The following is a 19,808-nucleotide window of genomic DNA, read 5'->3' as shown; positions in this document are numbered from 1 at the left end:
TGGTGGGGGTCTGACTGCTGAGACCCCCATGATCAAGGGAACGTGGTCTTAAGACCCTTGTGTACATAGATTGGCAGTAATGTCATTGAATGTCTCAGGACCCCTTTTTTCATGATCAGTGGGTGTTCCAGCAGTCAGACCCCCAGCAATCTGATATTTAGCACCTATCCTGTAGATAGGCAATAGGTCATTATGGTATAACAACCCTTTTAATTATAATATAGATTATATACAATATGAGGAGGTTAAGATTTGGTAAATTTCATGCCAGACATTTATGCTTAAAGGAGTTAAAAGGTTTGTCTGACCTCAGTAAATGGCATTTATCATGCAGTTAATACAAGGCACTTACTAATATATTGTAATTGTCCATATTGCCTTCTTTCCATCACACTATACACAGCACGTATCCGTGGTTATTACCACCATGTAATCCAGCAGTGGTGGCCGTGCTGACACACTATAGCATGGGTGGCCAACCTGCGGCTCACGAGCCGCATGCTGCTCCTCACACCTTCATTTGCAGTTTGCAGAGGAGCGCGCTCTCCTCTACATATGCGGCTCGCAGGGGATCGGGCCAGCTATTCCTGTACTATCGGTACAGGTATCTAAATATCAGCAGCACAGGGAAGAAGGAAGCAGTCCCCCCTTCCCCTGTGCTGCTGCTGCCACTGCCACCAATGAGAACACAGAGGGGAAGAGGAGGGGAGAGGCTGTGACCACTGCCACCAATGAAGTTAATTCACTCATTTATTCAAATACAGGAGGCGTGTGCTGGCTGCAGAATCATATAGCCCGCACCCGACCTCTATGATAAGTAGCTGAGATCCGCGGCAGTTAACTCCTTAGCTGCCACACCTGAGGGGTTAACTGCCAGGCATCGCAGCGCCGTCATAGAGGCCAGGTGTCGGCTATGTGATTCTGCCGACACCGGCCTCCTGTATCTGTATTAAAGGTTAATTGTCATTGGTGGCGCAGTGAACCCCCCCCCCTTCCTTAATACGTGGAGGCCCGCGCTCTGACCTGACGCTGTGCACGTCAGGTCACTATGGAGAGGGCGCCACAGTCCTCAGAGCAGAGTTAGGATAAACCTCCTACACAGTTTTTTTTTAAATTAAAGTACTGATCATGGGGGTCTTATCTGACATAGGGGTAGTATGAGCTCAGATATGACCCCCAAATCCTTATCAGACCCACAAAATAAGCCTCCCAGTGCTCACATAAGACACCAAAAATCAGACACCCCATGCTCACATCTCCCCTATGTCAAATCACCCACCCCTATTCTGTTCTGAGATCATGTGTGTGTGTGTGTGTGGGGCCGGGGGGGGGGGGGGGTGATTTGACATAGGGGAGATGTGAGCATGGGGCAGTCATCTGAGCATAGGGCAGTCATCTGAGCCAGGGCAGTCATCTGAGCATAGGGCAGTCATCTGAGCATTAGGCGTCATCTGAGCATAGGGCGGTTATCTGACCATAGGGCAGTCATCTGAGCCAGGGCAGTCATCTGAGCATAGGGCAGTCATCTGAGCCAGGGCAGTCATCTGAGCATAGGGCAGTCATCTGTGAATAGGGCAGTCATCTGAGCATGGGCGGTCATCTGAGCATGGGCGGTCATCTGAGCATGGGCAGTCATCTGACCATAGGGCAGTGATCTGAGCATGGGCGGTCATCTGAGCATAGGGCAGTGATCTGAGCATGGGCGGTCATCTGAGCATGGGCGATCATCTGAGAAATCTTAAAACACATTGTGAAAAACAAAGATTGCCAGAAGTCTCACTAAAGCTGTCTACACTACAGGTAGGAAAGGTGGTTTAAATGCACTTTTAAATGTTTGATAACTCAATTGCAGTAATACTGTCGTGTGCATGCATATTTCTGTAAATGTATAGCTTGTGGCTCCTGGCAGTCATACATTGATCTCAGAATGGGGGTGGGGGGGGGGGGTCATCTGAGCATGGGAAGTCATCTGAGAATGGGGCAGTCATCTGAGCATGGGCAGTCATCTCAGCATGGGGCAATCATCTGAGCATGGGCTGTCATCTGAGCATGGGCAGTCATCTGAGCATAGGGCAGTGATCTGAGCATGGGAGGTCATCTGAGCATAGGGCAGTGATCTGAGCATGGGTGGTCATCTGAGCATGAGGGTGTCATCTGTGCATGGGGTGTCATCTGAGAAATCTTGAAACACATTGTGAAAAACTGTCGTGTGCATGCATATTTGTGTAAATGTATAGCTTGTGGCTCCTGGCAGTCATACATTGATCTCAGAATGGGGGTGGGTCATCTGAGCATAGGGCAGTCATCTGAGCATTAGGCGTCATCTGAGCATGGGGGTGTTATCTGAGCATAGGGCAGTCATCTGAGCATTAGGCGTCATCTGAGCATAAGGCAGTCATCTGAGCATGGGGCAGTCATCTGAGCATGGGCGTCATCTGAGCACGAGGGTGTCATCTGAGCATAGGGCAGTGATCTGAGCATGGGCGGTCATTTGAACATGGGCGGTCATCTGAGCACGAGGGTGTCATCTGTGCATGGGCGGTCATCTGAGAAATCTTGAAACACATTGTGAAAAACAAAGATTGCCAGAAGTCTCACTAAAGTTGTCTACACTACAGGTAGGAAAGGTGGTTTAAATGCACTTTTAAATGTTTGATAACTCAATTGCAGTAATACTGTCGTGTGCACGCATATTTGTGTAAATGTATAGCTTGTGGCTCCTGGCAGTCATACGTTTTTTTTTCTGGCTCTGTAAGGTTGGCCACCCCTGCACTATAAGGAAAGGCTGGAAGTGCGCATAGGCCAACACCTTTACCTACAGTGCAGAAGCACGGCCACCGCTGCTGGATTGCAGAGTGGTCAAAACCATGGATACGAGCTGTGAATACTGTGATGGAAAAGAGCCAATATGGACAATCACAATACATTAGTAAGTGCCTTGTATTAACTGTCTCTACATGATAAATGCCAATTGCTAAAGTGAGACAAGCCCTTTAACCCCTTTAAGTGTGCTACACTTAATAGGGTTAGGCATAAATGTCTTGGTGTGTGCATTGCGTGTTTCCTATGTGTGATTGATGTGTGTGCTATATATGTTCTATGTATCAGTGGTGTATGTGCAGTATGTGACATCGGTGGCATGTGAGCCATGTATAAGTGTCTTGTGTCCCACATCTGTCCAATGAGTGATTGGTGTGCGCTGCATGTGTCTTGTTTCTGACTGACTTAAAGGGAACCTGTCACCTCAAAATCGCATATAAAACTGCCAGCATTACCTTATAGTAGCCCCCAGTCTGTTATTAATGATGTGTTTGATCCGGTAATCTGATGCTCCATACATGCCAAAAACTATGTTTTAATCGCCGTCAGCGCTATCTCGCCGGTCAGTCTGAAGTCAAGGGGGCAGCGGCCTCCTTGCTTCAAGTCAAGATAAGCACGCCCCCTAACCGTCCCCTCTTCTGTGTGATTAACATCCTGCAGTGTGGCCGGGGATCGCATTAGTCTCGCGCATGCGCGGTGCGCTCCTTGTTACTGCGCGATCCCGGCTAACTGCGGGATGTCAATCACACAGAAGAGGGGACGGTTAGGGGGCGTGCTTATCTTGACTTGAAGCAAGGAGGCCGCTGCCCGCCCCCTTGACTTCAGACTGACCGGCGAGATAGCGCTGACAGCGATTAAAACATAGTTTTTGGCATGTATGGAGCATCAGATTACCGGATCAAACACATCATTAATAACAGACTGGGGGCTACTATAAGGTAATGCTGGCGGTTTTATATGCGATTTTGAGGTGACAGGTTCCCTTTAAGTGCAGGATATCCATATAGGTGTAAATTCTGCCACATGTATGTTTGTGCATGTTGCTGTGAGTGTCTGCCATCATGCTTCATCTTTAATATTTCTGTTATCACTGTAAGGGCTCATGAACACGACCATCGGATGTTTTGCAGTCTGCAAATTGCGGATCCGCAAAACATGGATACTGGGTGTGTGCAATCCACATTATGTGGAACAGAACGGCCGGCCTCTAATAGAACCGTCCTATCCTTGTCTGTAATGTGGACAATAATAGGACATGTTCTATCATTTTGCAGAATGGCCATGCGGACATACAGACACGGAATGCACATGGAGTCATTACTTTTTTTTTTTTTCGGCCCCATTGAAGTGAAGTGAACGGTGCGGACATGGAAAAAGGTGGGGTGGGCCCCCAGAATCAGTTACACTGGTGGGCCCTGAGTACCCCAGTCCGACACTGCTTTATTTGATTTACTCCACATAATCTATCATCTATCAGACTATAGGTAAAGTTAGAGTTACACTTTAACCTTCTGATACTAATCACTTTAGAGTTCCCTATGTGAAAATCTGTAGAAGAATTATCTTGGAGTCTTTCCTGCAAGACATTAAATCAGTCTTCAAATATATAAGTATATAGGTATAAACCTAAAACAGTTGTTAGCTTCGCTTGACCTGTTTTTTTTTTCTCACGGGGGATTTGGAGCGAAACGTGTTTCAAGTTTGTTCTAAAGAAGAAAATAAATGAAAACCTGCATTTCTGTGCATTTCATGTACGGGTTGTACACAAGATGTTTGTAACTGGACCCTGGGCATGTACTACTTTGTTATCTGCCCATATGATTGACTAGAGACAAAGAGATTTATGACTTGTTCAGAGGAGAAATATTCTGCAGTGAATACAAACATCTGTCGAGATCGTGGTCTTCAAGATTTTAATATGCTGGCTCTTTATAAGGAGACACAAGTAATGCTCTTTTGTATTTTGTATTATATATGCACTGGATGTATGAGCCCCGTCTACATCTGTAAGTTATACATTAAGGCCTGGCTGTTCTGCTTCTTACTACTTCAATGTAAACGAACCTGCCATTCAGTAGAACAGCCTAAGAGGCCGAAATGACACCATCACAAACTACTGCAATGGGTCTCAGCGCAGGCGCCATGGTCACGGTGATGTCATCAAGACAGCCTGTGCCGGGATGCGAAAACTCCCCCATCTACAGCCAGACGGTGGGAAAAAGGAGTGGGGTATTTTTTTTTTTTTTTTTTTTTTTTTTTTTTTATATACATGTCAGCATTACTGGGGACACTACAGCACTACAGGGGACAGTATAGTACTACAGGGGGTATCAGAATACAGGAGACACTATAGCACCACAGGGGGCAATGGAATACAGGAGGCACTATAGCACCACAGGGGACAATATAATACAGGGGACATTATAGGTGGACACTACAGGGGGAAATATAATACAGGAGACACTAAGCACTACAGGGGGAAATATAATACAGGAGACACTAAGCACTACAAGGGGTAATAGAATACAGGAGACACTATAGTAGTACAGGGGACATTATAGGTGGACACTACAGGGGGAAATATAACACAGGGGACACCACAGTACTTCAAGCTGTAATATAATGCAGAGGGCACCATGGGGGGGGGGGGGGGGGTGTCACTACAGCACTACAATATAATACTATAATACAGGCCAGGGGCACTATGGGTAGAACTATAGCCCCACAGGGGGCATTATAATACAGAAGGCATTACAGGTGGGCAATTATAACACAGGGGGCACTACAGGGGGCACTATGGCAATATAGAGGTTGCATTATATTACAGGCCTAAACTCTACAGAGGGAATAACAATTGTAACAGTAAACAGCCTGGATCGCAGCGGCTCCCTGTGACTCCGCCCACTTACCTCCGGGCCTTAAATAGAAGACAGGTGCTAAGCAGGGTGTTCCACTAATGGAGTGCGCACCCTGCTAGCTCCATTGCATCTGAGGACTCTTTCCACATATCCAGACCTGGATCCCTAACAACATTGTGAAGGACTGCCTACCTTCTTGCCACTGGCTTCCCCACTGCTGGCTTCCTAGCCAGGACCAACTAACCGCAAGTATATGCCTGTTACCTGCTCTGATTAAGGTCCTGGAACTCAGAGTGGGGTGGTTCCTGCTGGTGTGAGACGATACTCCCAAACCAACTCTGAACTCAGGACATGCTATACTAACTCTGAACCTGCTGCATATTATATACTAAACTGAGGACATGCTATACTAACTCTGAACCTGCTGCATATTATATACTAAACTGAGGACATGCTATACTCACTCTGAACCTACTGCATATTACATACTAAAACTGAGGACATGTTATACTAACTCTGAACCTGCTGCATACTACATACTAAACTGAGGACATGCTATACTAACTCTGAACCTGCTGCATATTATATACTAAACTGAGGACATGCTATACTAACTCTGAACCTGCTGCATATTATATACTAAACTGAGGACATGCTATACTAACTCTGAACCTGCTACATATTATATACTAAACTGTGGACATGCTATATACTAACCCTGAACCTATGGCATACTATATACTAAACTGAGGGCATACTATATACTAACTCTGAACTGTGCACAAGCTTATACTAACTTGTGACTCCTGTAATACTGGGGGACCTTCCTTTCCAGCAGTAACTAATTAAATGGATAGCGGTAAATGATTTTGTCAAAAACAAGGGCGGTGGGATAATAGATTCCGCAGTTGAGATCCTAACTGATCAACTAGGTGCGTTACATATTAGTGGAACCCACATGGATCCAGCGGAGGTTGCAGGTCACCTCGTCACCCTCACTAAGAGGGTGGAGACCCTCAACGTGACTGTACAACATCTCCAGCTAGAAAACCAGGCACTACGGCAACTTGTCACTCAGGGGCCAGGACACCCCCGTGATGGACCAGAACCCAAGGTCAGCCCACCTTAGATATTCTCGGGTGACCGAAGGCAGTTCAGGGATTTCCTGAACGCGTGCAAACTAATGTTTGAGCTGCAGCCCCGGACTTACCCAACTGACAGAACAAAAGTACTTACCATGATCTCTTACCTCAGGGGGGAGCCCAGAGCATGGGCCAATACTTATTTAGAAAAAGAAGACCCAGTCCTGGATTCCTTCCCTCTGTTCCTTGAAAAAATGGCCCTTCTCTACGAGGACCATAGTAAACAGCTGACCGCTGAGACCGCTATACGCAGCCTTAAACAAGGGAGACGACCTGTAGAGGACTTTATTGCGGAATACACTCGCTGGGCCCGGGAGACTGAATGGAATGACCTCACCCTTAGGAATCAGTTCCGCCTAGGTCTTTCCGAGGCCCTGAAGGACGAATTAGCCCGAGGAGAATTACCACTTACACTTAATGCCTTGATGCAGAAGGCCACCACCATTGACAGATGGCTGAGGGAACGCAGAGCCGAGAGAGTCTCAGGCTTCACACCCAACCCAAAACCGTCCAGCCAGGGTCCTGCTGTAGAGATGATGGAGATTGGGGCGATCCGAGGACCTCTGACCGAGAGAGAGAAAGCCAGGAGACGTAACCTCAACCTCTGTTTATACTGTGCGTCTGCTGACCATACCGTTGACGGATGCCCCGCGATACGTAAGAAGTGCGAAGGTAAGAGCGGCACGTTTTGTACCTTAGGCAGTACAAAAAATAGTACTGGTGGTTACATATACACGTCTCTCACCTTACAGTGGGACCAAAACCGGATTATCGTTGAAGCCATGGTGGACACGGGAGCTTCGGGGAATTTTATCGACATGCATCTGGTTGAGCGAAATAAAATTCCCCACATGAGAAAAAACGTTCCGATATCCGTGAGTTTCATTGACGGTACCACTTCTAGTCCTATCCACAGTCAGACTCAACCCCTCATGGTGACATGTGAAAATAACCACACAGAATTCTTATCCCTTCATATCATACACTCTCCATTGTTTCCCGTGATTCTTGGGTTGCCATGGTTGCAAATACACCAGCCAACCCTCCTATGGAAACAGGGGAGAGTTCAGTTTACGTCACCTTATTGTATGGAGACCTGCTTTCCTCTCAAATCTCTCATGCACGTGGGAGTGAACCAGGTTCCCAGCCAATACGCAGACTTTGCTGAGGTATTCAGCGCAAAGAAGGCGGAATCTCTTCCACCCCATAGATCTTACGATTGCCCCATAGACTTGCTGCCGGGTAGTGAGATACCCACGGGTAGAATTTATCCATTGGCACAACCAGAACTTGTTCACCTCAAACAGTACCTAGAAGAGAATTTACGAAAAGGTTTTATTCAGCCTTCAACCTCCCCGGCAGCAGCAGGGATGTTCTTCGTCAGAAACAAAGACTCAAGCCTAAGGCCCATCATAGATTACAGAGCCTTGAACAAAGTAACAATCAAAAATCGGTACCCCTTGCCGCTAATATCCGAACTCATAGAAAGATTACAAACAGCAACAATCTACACCAAGCTGGATTTGAGAGGCGCATACAACTTAATTAGGATCAGAAAAGGTGATGAATGGAAGACAGCCTTCCGCACTCGGTATGGACTCTTCGAGTATACAGTGATGCCCTTCGGGTTGTGCAACGCCCCTGCCACATTCCAAAATTTTATTAACGACATCTTTAGGGATCTACTGGACGTATGTGTAATCATCTATCTTGATGATATACTAGTGTATTCCGATAACTTACACGATCACAGGAAACATGTCCGTTGGGTTCTTGCACGGTTAAGTGTTCATCGCTTATACGTCAAACAGGAAAAATGTGTGTTCGAGACTACTTCTCTTCCCTTCCTCGGATACATAATTTCACCCAAGGGTATCCAGATGGATCACTCAAAAATCACTTGCATCCAAAATTGGCCGATCCCGGATTCCAGGAAAGCTCTTCAACGGTTCCTGGGGTTCTCAAACTTCTATAGGAAATTTATTAAAGATTTCTCCGCTACCACTAAACCACTAACCCGCTTAACTAGTGTCAACACGAAGTTCGTTTGGTCCAAGGACGCCCAATCAGCGTTTGAGTTATTAAAGAACAGGTTCACTACGGCACCGATACTGACTCTCCCAAATCCGAACCATCACTACGTGCTGGAAGTAGACGCATCCCAGGCAGCCATAGGAGCCGTTCTGTCCCAGCGAAGCTCTTTTTCAACTCTGTTACATCCTATCGGGTTCTACTCCCGGACGCTAAATACCGCCGAATTCAATTACCCCATAGGCGAAAAGGAACTCCTCGCCATAAAATGCTCCCTGGAAAATTGGAGGCATTTACTTGAAGGATCAATTCACCCCATCACAATTTATACGGATCACCGTAATCTACAATACCTGAAAACCAATAAAACACTATCAGGCCGCCAAGTACGGTGGAGTTTTTTTTTCGACAGGTTTAACTTCCAAATTATATACTGACCAGGCTCAAAAAATGGGAAGGCCGACGCCTTGTCACGACTGGCTGAAATTCGCACCTCAGACACGGCCCCCACATGGATCATTCCACCGAAGAAACTCATCCTTGCCACCATAACGTTGGAAACCCAGCTCAAGGATGCTCTAATTAATGACCATGCTAATACCCCCCCTGGTCTTTCGCAGAACCAACAGGGTCTCCTTTACAAGGACAGCCAACTGTATATACCACCCTCCCTCACCAATCAGGTGATCAAACTTTGCCATGATTTACCCCTCGCGGGACATCCCGGCATTGCTAAAACCACAACCCTGATACGCAGGAACTTCTGGTGGCCAAAGATGACCAAACAAATTGAGGAATACGTTTCCACGTGCGAGACCTGTGCCTCATGTAAAACTGACAGGAACCGACCTTATGGTCTCCTAATGAGTCTTCCCATCGCCAACAGACCCTGGGAATGGGTCTCGATGGATTTCATAGTTGAACTTCCCCTTTCCAGAGGAAACAATACCATCATGGTGGTAGTGCATTTGCTGACTAAGATGGCACACTTCGTGCCCCTCAAGAAGTTACCCTCCTCCAAAGAAACGGCCGTGGTATTCCTGTCTAATATTATTAAGTTACATGGAATTCCTAGCCAGGTCATATCAGACAGGGGTTCGCAATTCGTATCCAAATTCTGGAGAGCACTTTGTTCCAGACTTCAAATCGACCACAGAATGTCTACCGCCTATCACCCCCAAACTAATGGGCAGACTGAAAGGGTGAATCAGTGTCTGGAACAGTTTCTCAGATGTCACTGCTCATTTCTCCAGGATGACTGGGAGGGCCTACTTCCTCTCGCTGAATTCGCCTATAATAATTCTACGAATTCCTCCACATTACATACTCCATTCTTTGCTAATTATGGATTTCACCCTAGGTCTCTTCCTCAAACCAGCCTTCCCACAAACGTTCCAGCCACAGACGATTATCTGACCACTTTGCAAACTACCCTTAAGACGCTAAAAGACAACCTTCAACGGGCAAAGGAAAGACAGAAGTTTTACTACGACCGTCGTAGGAGAGAAAATCCTCCCTACCAGGTCGGAGACTCGGTTTGGTTATCAACAAGAAACCTTCGGTTGGGGGTACCTTCCAAGAAATTGGGAAGACAATTCCTGGGTCCTTTTCCGATAGATAGGATTATTAACCCCAACACGGTGAGACTCACCCTTCCTCCTCGATTACAGGTACATCCCACATTCCACGTGTCACTACTGAAGCCGTTTAGACCTAGGCCGTTCCCATCAAATGATCCTCGACCCTTGCCGCCGATAGAGGTCCAAGGAGAAGAAGAATTTGAAGTTGAGCAGCTCATTGATTCCAGAAGAAGACGGGGGAAGATCCAGTATCTCGTTAGATGGAAGGGGTATGGTCCCCAGGATGACTCTTGGGAAGATGTGCAAAACGTTCATGCTCCCAGACTCCAAAGATTGTTCCATAGAACATTTCCCAACCGACCCTCTCCTAGTGGGGTACCCCGGAGGGGTCCCTTAAGGGGGGGGGGGGTACTGTAACAGTACAGCCTGGATCGCAGCGGCTCCCTGTGACTCCGCCCACTTACCTCCGGGCCTTAAATAGAAGACAGGTGCTAAGCAGGGTTTTCCACTAATGGAGTGCGCACCCTGCTAGCTCCATTGCATCTGAGGACTCTTTCCACATATCCAGACCTGGATCCCTAACAACATTGTGAAGGACTGCCTACCTTCTTGCCACTGGCTTCCCCACTGCTGGCTTCCTAGCCAGGACCAACTAACCGCAAGTATATGCCTGTTACCTGCTCTGATTAAGGTCCTGGAACTCAGAGTGGGGTGGTTCCTGCTGGTGTGAGACGATACTCCCAAACCAACTCTGAACTCAGGACATGCTATACTAACTCTGAACCTGCTGCATATTATATACTAAACTGAGGACATGCTATACTAACTCTGAACCTGCTGCATATTATATACTAAACTGAGGACATGCTATACTAACTCTGAACCTGCTGCATATTATATACTAAACTGAGGACATGCTATACTCACTCTGAACCTACTGCATATTACATACTAAAACTGAGGACATGCTATACTAACTCTGAACCTGCTGCATACTACATACTAAACTGAGGACATGCTATACTAACTCTGAACCTGCTGCATATTATATACTAAACTGAGGACATGCTATACTAACTCTGAACCTGCTGCATATTATATACTAAACTGAGGACATGCTATACTAACTCTGAACCTGCTGCATATTATATACTAAACTGAGGACATGCTATACTAACTCTGAACCTGCTGCATATTATATACTAAACTGTGGACATGCTATATACTAACCCTGAACCTATGGCATACTATATACTAAACTGAGGGCATACTATATACTAACTCTGAACTGTGCACAAGCTTATACTAACTTGTGACTCCTGTAATACTGGGGGACCTTCCTTTCCAGCAGTAACTAATTAGATGGATAGCGGTAAATGATTTTGTTACCCCAAACTCTCCGCCCAAGACTGAGAGAGACGCCTGGGGTACATACTGAGTAACCGCGAATCCCACAGCCAAAAACAAGGGCGGTGGGATAATAGTGGATGTCCATTGCTTCCGCAGTTGAGATCCTAACTGATCAACTAGGTGCGTTGCAACAATACAGAGAGCTCTATAGGGGGATATTAAAATACAGATTGGAGCACTACAGGGGGCATTCTAATACAGGGGTCACTAAAGCTGCGCCTCAGGTGGTAGAAAAGGTAGATGTACCCCTGCACACAACATGCCATAAATTTCCGGTAGGTGCAGGTCCCACTGGCACTTATCTCAAGAACGAAGCCTCATCTAGTGGCCATTTTGAACAGGGGAGGTGACTGTGCGTGTGAAGCTATCTCCATTCACTTCTAGGGCTATTTTCAATACTTCTGTGAGTTTTTAAATTAGCCGAGAACGTTTAAAGGAGTATTTTTTTTAAAATCCTATGGAAGTGAATGGGGAAACCTGCTCATGTACGGCAGATGACTGCTCTATTCACAGCAGGTACTAGATGGGTCCCTGTTCTCAACATACAGTAAGTGCAGGTCTCAGAGGTGAAACCAGCACCTATCAGATATCTATGGCATATGCTGTGTATATGACAAACATTTCAAGAGGGGAATACCCTTTAACAATCAGTAACAAAGTCAAAAAGGGGTTTTCTCATTATAGACATCTATTACCAGTCCCCAGGATATTCCATAAATGTCTGATACAGGGCTACCTGTATAGTAGCACATGATACTTTCATTAGCAACGTGGCCACAATTTCGGTGGTGCTGTTTTTGGAAGAAAGCAGCCATGTTTTTCCAATCCTGTACAGGCCCTTTAAGATTTCAGAGTACCGTTATACGATTCTGGCTTCTCACAATGAAAAGTTTTCTAACACATACTACTGTAAAACTGCCATTTTTATTTTTCATGAGGCACGCTAAGAGTTTAATTGCAGATTTTTTTATATATCTTCATAGTGGTCATCACTCTTGTTTTATAATGAGCTCCAAAACCTTTCAACCGCGGTCTGCAACAACACTAGGGGACCTCAGAATCATGGGTGACACCATAGGTGTAGCAGCCACAACACCTGCTATGGAGTCCAAGGGCTGAGGGACCACTCAGGTAAAAAAAAATGCCAGTTTTTGTGGGGGAAAAACTGCTACATGGTGCTGCCATACAATGCTTTATTGCAGATTATGATTCATTTCAAGTGAATGATAAATCAGAACAGCGAAAATAATGATGCATTCGGAAAGTCTTCAGACCCTTTCACATTTTTCACATTTTGTTATGGTGCACAGGGGTGCACCACCAAAGAGCCCAAGGTGAGGCGATCAACTCAGGCAGCATCAGGTAGGGGCAAGAGAGAGGCAGCCAAAAAGACATGGGCTGAAGGGAAGGGGTTAGGTTAAGAAATTGGCATTGAGGAGGGAGGCCAGCCATTTCAGTTTTCGCCTCAAGCAGCAGAAAGGCTAAGTACACCCCTGTTGGTGCAGCCTTGTGCAAAAATAAAAAAAAAGATCTTTCCCCATGATTCTGCACTGAATACCCCACAATGAGAAAGTAAAAAAACAGAATGTTCCAAACCTTTCTAATTTTTTTAATACACAAAAACTGCCATAAGTATTCACTGACATATCGCATTGACATAAGTATTCATACCCTTTACTCAAGACTTAGTTGAAGCCTCTTTGGCAGTGATTACAGTCTCTAGTCTTCTTGAGTACGATGCCACAAGGTTTGCACACCTGAATTTGGGGACATACTTTTCTGCAGATCCTCTCAAGCTCTGTGGGGTTGGATGGGGACTATCGGGCACAGTCCAGGGATAGTGCAGTAATACGCACATCAACTCAATATAACTGAACTGTTACACCAGTGGCCTGGTCTGTTCCTGACAGGATCTCTCTGTTGTTGGTGGCATGGCCACCGGGTCACACACACACATAGAGACCAAAGCTTAAAGCCCCAGGAGCCAGGAGGAAAGTTCCCTGGCATAACCTAGAGTCAGACTACAGAGAAGAAGTGAAGCATACAAAAGAAGCTGAGTTATACAGCCAGCCTGTCAGTACAGCAGATTCAGAGAGAAACAGATATAGCAGAGTTGAGTTTGCCTGCCAGTTTCATGCTAAAGCCTGCTGGAACCAAGACAAAGCCTGTAAACCATTTTGGAGAACATTTATGCAAAGTAAAGCTGCCATTCAACTTCATCTCAAGGTCTGGACTCCAGTTATTCTTTTATCTCTCAATTATTCCCCTTATTTATTGCTTCGGAGCCAAAGCTTTCCCAAACAGCTCCCCTGCACAGTGATTGGGGGAGCTGTTCGTTCCTTGTGATAGCCTCTGTCCTCCATAGGAACCTATTGAATGTCTCATCTATGCCCCATAATACATCTATGTGAATGGAAAAATAAAAAGTTATGGGTCCAGGAAGGCAGGTAGAGAAAAATGCAAAATGTTAAAAATCAGAAAATTGCCCTGAGAAAAGGTTAAAGGGTCAGCGTATACACACCTTTTATCTACCCTCAGCCTGTGCCAGCCTTTCTATAGGTATACAAGACACCTTTCCAATAAGGAGGGGACCTGTGCAATTTGTTCTGGTTGCTGGTTTCCTGCTAATACGTGGCCCAGCTAGTTGACTGGATTTGACCCCTTTCTTCCCAACCTGACCTCTGTCTGTTCCTCGTATTGACCCTAAGCTGCCCACCCTGACCTTTGGACTGTTTACTGGATTGCATGCTGCATGTCCCAACCTAGGCTTGTTTCTTGGCTATGGTTTTGCTGATCTCTTGGTGCTCCACAATGGAGTCTCTTGATTCCTTTGGGTAACATTCACCGAACAAAGACTACTCCAAGAGGTGATGGCCTGGTGGTTCCCCTCCAGAGTTCAGATATCTGTATAGGTGTTAAAGGGTAAAGACCGGGGGAGGGCACTTATTATTATTATAATCTATCACTAGAGGGGTACCTCAGGGGTCAGTATTGGGCCCTATTTTCTTCAATATATTTATTAATGATCTTGTAGAAGGCTTGCATAGTAAACTATCAATTTTCGCAGATGAAACTAAACTGTGTAAAGTAATTTACACTGAAGAGGACAGTATACTACTACAGAGGGATCTGGATAGATTGGAGGCTTGGGCAGATAAGTGGCAGATGAGGTTTAACACTGACAAATGAAAAGTTATGCACATGGGAAGGAATAATGCAAGTCACCCGTACATACTCAATGGTAAAACACTCGGTAACACTGACATGGAAAAGGATCTAGGAATTTTAATAAACGGCAAACTAAGCTGCAAAAAACATTGTCAGGCAGCTGCTGCCAAGGCCAATAAGATAATGGGTTGCATCAAAAGGGGCATAGATGCCCGTGATGAGAACATAGTCCTACCACTTTACAAATCACTAGTCAGACCACACATGGAGTACTGTGTACAGTTCTGGGCTCCTGTAAACAAGGCAGACATAGCAGAGCTGGAGAGGGTCCAGAGGATGGAAACTAAAGTAATAACTGGAATGGGGCAACTACAGTACCCTGAAAGATTATCAACATTAGGGTTATTCACTTTAGAAAAAAGACGACTGAGGGGAGATCTAATTACTATGTATAAATATATCAGGGGTCAGTACAGAGATCTCTCCCATCATCTAATTATCCCCAGGACTGTGACTGTGACGAGGGGACATCCTCTGCGTCTGGAGGAAAGAAGGTTTGTAGACAAACATAGAAGAGGGTTCTTTACGGTAAGAGCAGTGAGACTATGGAACTCTCTGCCTGAGGAGGTGGTGATGGTGAGTACAATAAAGGAATTCAAGAGGGGCCTGGATGTGTTTCTAGAGCGTAATAATATTACAGGCTATAGCTACTAGAGAGGGGTCGTTGATCCAGGGAGTTATTCTGATTGCCTGATTGGAGTCGGGAAGGAATTATTTATTCCCCTAAAGTGGGGAAAATTGGCTTCTACCTCACAGTTTTTTTTTTGCCTTCCACTGGATCAACTTGCAGGATAACAGGCCGAACTGGATGGACAGATGTCTTTTTTCGGCCTTATGCACTATGTTACTATGTTACTATTATTATTATTAAATGAATGGACAGAGAATTTTCTGCCTAAAAACACCATAATGAAAAAAGGTGGAGATTCACTCTAACTCTACTACTACTACTACTACTACTACACCGAAAAAGGTATAATTTGAAGTAAAAGACAACATAAAGACATTAACTGGAGATTATATGAGATTAGCAGCACTTAAACCTGAAGGCTGCAACAAAGAGTCTCATAACATTTAGAAAAGAATCTTTTTGAAATATTCTTGCAGCATTCTGACAATTATAGAAGAATTTCTCATTGAAAGTGATGAGGGATGATGATGGCTTTCTTAATATCTGACCTTCCCGATTCTTAGTGCTTATTACCTCTTCCAACTGTAGATAAAATTTATAAAATCCCCCCTAATGAGCTGAAAATGACATGTGACAGGTCTAATGGTTAAATTGCTACCAGAAGAGGAAAGATTATAGGGATAAAAAAGCAGTTGTATTTGCTCCTATTTTTATCTAGCATATTGCTCTCAGTTTACGGATTGTGCTGAATGATCTATTTGAAGGTTACTCTCATTGAGTCTTCTGTTTTTTCAATAGACATAGTCATTCTGGGATTATTAAAAGACTTGCTGACAAATAGACCCATATCCAGCCGTCCTGCTGTTATAACCTAATCTAATTCTTGTTTGCGAGATTGAGGAGTTTACTCAAGACATTACTTAACCAGTTGTTAAATTAAAATCCTTAATATCCTTCTTATTAAGCCAAGGAACTGTCCATCATTGGTTATTTTGTTATTACTATGCTTTTACAGCTCCGAATGGTTTACAGTGCCTTCTGCAAAGAATTGACCTGATAGTTCCTACCATAATCATACACACATACACTGATGATCAAGGGCAGAATGATGGCTTTGTGGTTAGCACTGTTGCCTTGCAGATTTGGGGTAACATCTGCTTGGAGTTTGTAAGTTTCCCATTGTTTGTATGGGTTTTCTCCAGGTACTCTGCCTTCTTCCAAAGTCTCCTCACACCGATTAAGATGCTCTCCGTAAGGAGAGATAGTACACCGCAAATCCTGACCTAGGTCTCTCACCCAGTTAAGCCAGTACTCTCTGCTATGCATTGATGAGGGGCAATCACCCCAAAACAGCTGTCTGCAGATGAGATACTGGCTTATTTAATATTCAAGTCATGTCTCAAGGCCTATTTATAGGGTTGAACATTGACCTACAGGATAGCTGCCTTACATCTGGTGGCATCAGAGGCAGGCCTTGCTAAGAACTCATTTGCATCCATTTCTTTCCAGAATTCCAAAGGATCATGTATAGACTATAATTCTCCTTATGCCGATTAAGGTGGTCTCTGTAAGGACAGGTAGTACCCCCCAAATTCCAACACTCCAGAAACATACTGATAGATTTATTGAGAATTGAGTTGGCCGCCCCTAGCCTGGATTCAAGATGAGATATGGTTGGGCATGGAGGAATACAGATTCTGTATGGTCTCCTGCAGCACATTTTCCCACCGATGTTGCAGCTGGGCCTGTACATATCACTGAGCTTTTAACGTCCTTCATATCACTACTATGGGCAACCGATTGTCATATGTGATGGCTCCTCAAATCATCATGCAAGCAGTTGGGGGAATATCTTGCTCCACAGCAATAGCAGGATTGAAATGCTCAACATGAGGCCTCAATACTCGAACGCAAACCATTGTTGGATCCCAAACAGAACCTGGATTTGTCATCAAAGATGATACAGTTCCAATCCATAGCAATCCAGGTTTCTCATTCACGACACCACTGCAAATGAAGGCGATAATGGTGGCTGGCTGGCAATGGTTGTATATGTAATGGGTGTCGTGACACCAAATTTCCTTCTGTTAAGCATCTGGAAATGGTCCTGGCAGAGACAGGGGTGTATAATGAAGGAACTACCCATGTCTGGATGGCGGACAACTAAACTGTGGGAACTGCGCATGCTTCTTGGCAGATCAAATGATCCTCTCTATTGGTGGTCTGTCCGGGCTGCCAAGAGCCTAGTTACCATGTATGTGGGCCTTCATCTAATCATTGCTCCCAACACCTCCTTGCAGCTAGGTCAGAATGACCTAGATGGTGGGCAAATCATTAAAATTACCATTCTGCTTCTTTCAGCGCACCCTCTCAAATGTCTTCAAGTGTGTTGTAGGCATGTCTAGCAGTCAATGATCTCTCACCAAGAGGTACAAACCCAAAAGTAGCCTCTGAGAGCCTTTTAATAGGGCTGTGGGGGAAGCACTTGTATGCCTTCTTGTGGCATTATGTATGTAGTCAAAAGTGTGCCAAAAGATTTTGTCTGTGCACCAAAAAACAGTCTAGTCTAAGTTTACACCACCTATAAGTTGTCGTCGTTTCACAGCAAAAAATGTGCCACAAGTCTGGTGCCTCTTTGTCACACGGAGATGCATTTAGGCCACACCCTTTTTCCAGTGAAGCAACGTCTTTTCCCATCAAGCCATGCTCCCCTGTTGGAGGAGGCATAAAATGCTTAGAAAAGAGTGTAAAACAGTAAATAAAATGCAAAACATGCACACCATCTTTTTATGCAAAATGCACCAAAAACTGGCAAATTTTTTATAGTAAATCTGCCCCTATATTTCTCTATGTATTTAGACAACAAGTATAAATACATTAATAAATCTGTTTCTTCTCTTCACACAGTAAATTATAAAACTGTCTGCCCACTGGGGAGAGCTTTATGCACAGAGATTTATACAGTTACCATTTATATCAATGGAAGCTGTACATTATCACTTTGCACTGGGCTCCCCCTAGTGGTTGCAGCCAGATAAGGCAGTTAATCTATGTCTATGTTTTAGGAAATATAAAAAACTGTTAAATGTTGGGCCCGACCCTCTAGGCTCCCATTACAGTCGTGTGGTTTGCCTTCATAGTAGGTACACCACCAGTTTCTGACTTAAAGTTAGAGATGTGAACCATTTTACTAACTCAGAAATTCCGGTATATTTGAAAATGAGTTTTCTAAGCATGATGACCTCTTTAAATTGTTATGTCTACCAACCAACCAAACTAACCTATATTTCACATGCGAGAACACTGCATAACCAAAGTAGATGAAATTACCATAGCAATAAAGGCATTGTACATATTACAAGAGATGAGAACGCTGTGTAATGTATCAGTTTGGGAAATGATGTTTATGAAAATAATCATTACTTTTGCTACAATGATTTAGCCTGGAAGCTTTCTGCATTGTCTTCCCTCCTAATTATCTTGTTCAGTGATCTATAACTGCTCCTGACAATAGAAACAAGGCGGTTGACTGTGTTCAGACATTGATCACCAGACTGGAGAGTTCATGGGCTAGTAAACTTTTTCTTTCAGCTGTATCATGATTTCTATTCATCACTAGTGATGGACGAACATCGGAACATCAAATGTTCGCGAACCGCGCATTCGCGGCGAGCCCCATTCATTTTAATGGCAGGCGAACATGAAAAACCTTCAGGTCATATTTGCAGCCAGCAAACACTTACTATAAGTACACAAATAGTCCCACAACATGGACACTGACATACCAGAGGGGGGTCATTGGCAAAAATTCCCACAAAAAAATATGTATTTTAATCAGGGGCCATTTTTATGCGTCTTAAAAGAAAACTTTCAAAAATGTGCCCTGCTGGAGCCTAGAAATTTTTATTTTAGGCCACGGGAGTACAGGCCCCTAAAATGAGGCATTCATCTGACAGAAAAGAACTTGTGATTCTGAGGCTTGAGGTACATTAGGCGGTCACTGGATAAAAATAGAACTGTAAGCCACTGGAGTAGAGGCCCCAAAAATTAGGCATTCACTAGAATTGAGCGAACACCTGGATGTTCGGGTTCGAGAAGTTCGGCCGAA

This window comes from Bufo bufo, chromosome 2 (assembly GCF_905171765.1).
Source record: "Bufo bufo chromosome 2, aBufBuf1.1, whole genome shotgun sequence".
In the NCBI taxonomy this organism is placed as follows: Eukaryota; Metazoa; Chordata; class Amphibia; order Anura; family Bufonidae; genus Bufo; species Bufo bufo.
This window is presented reverse-complemented; position numbering follows the sequence as displayed.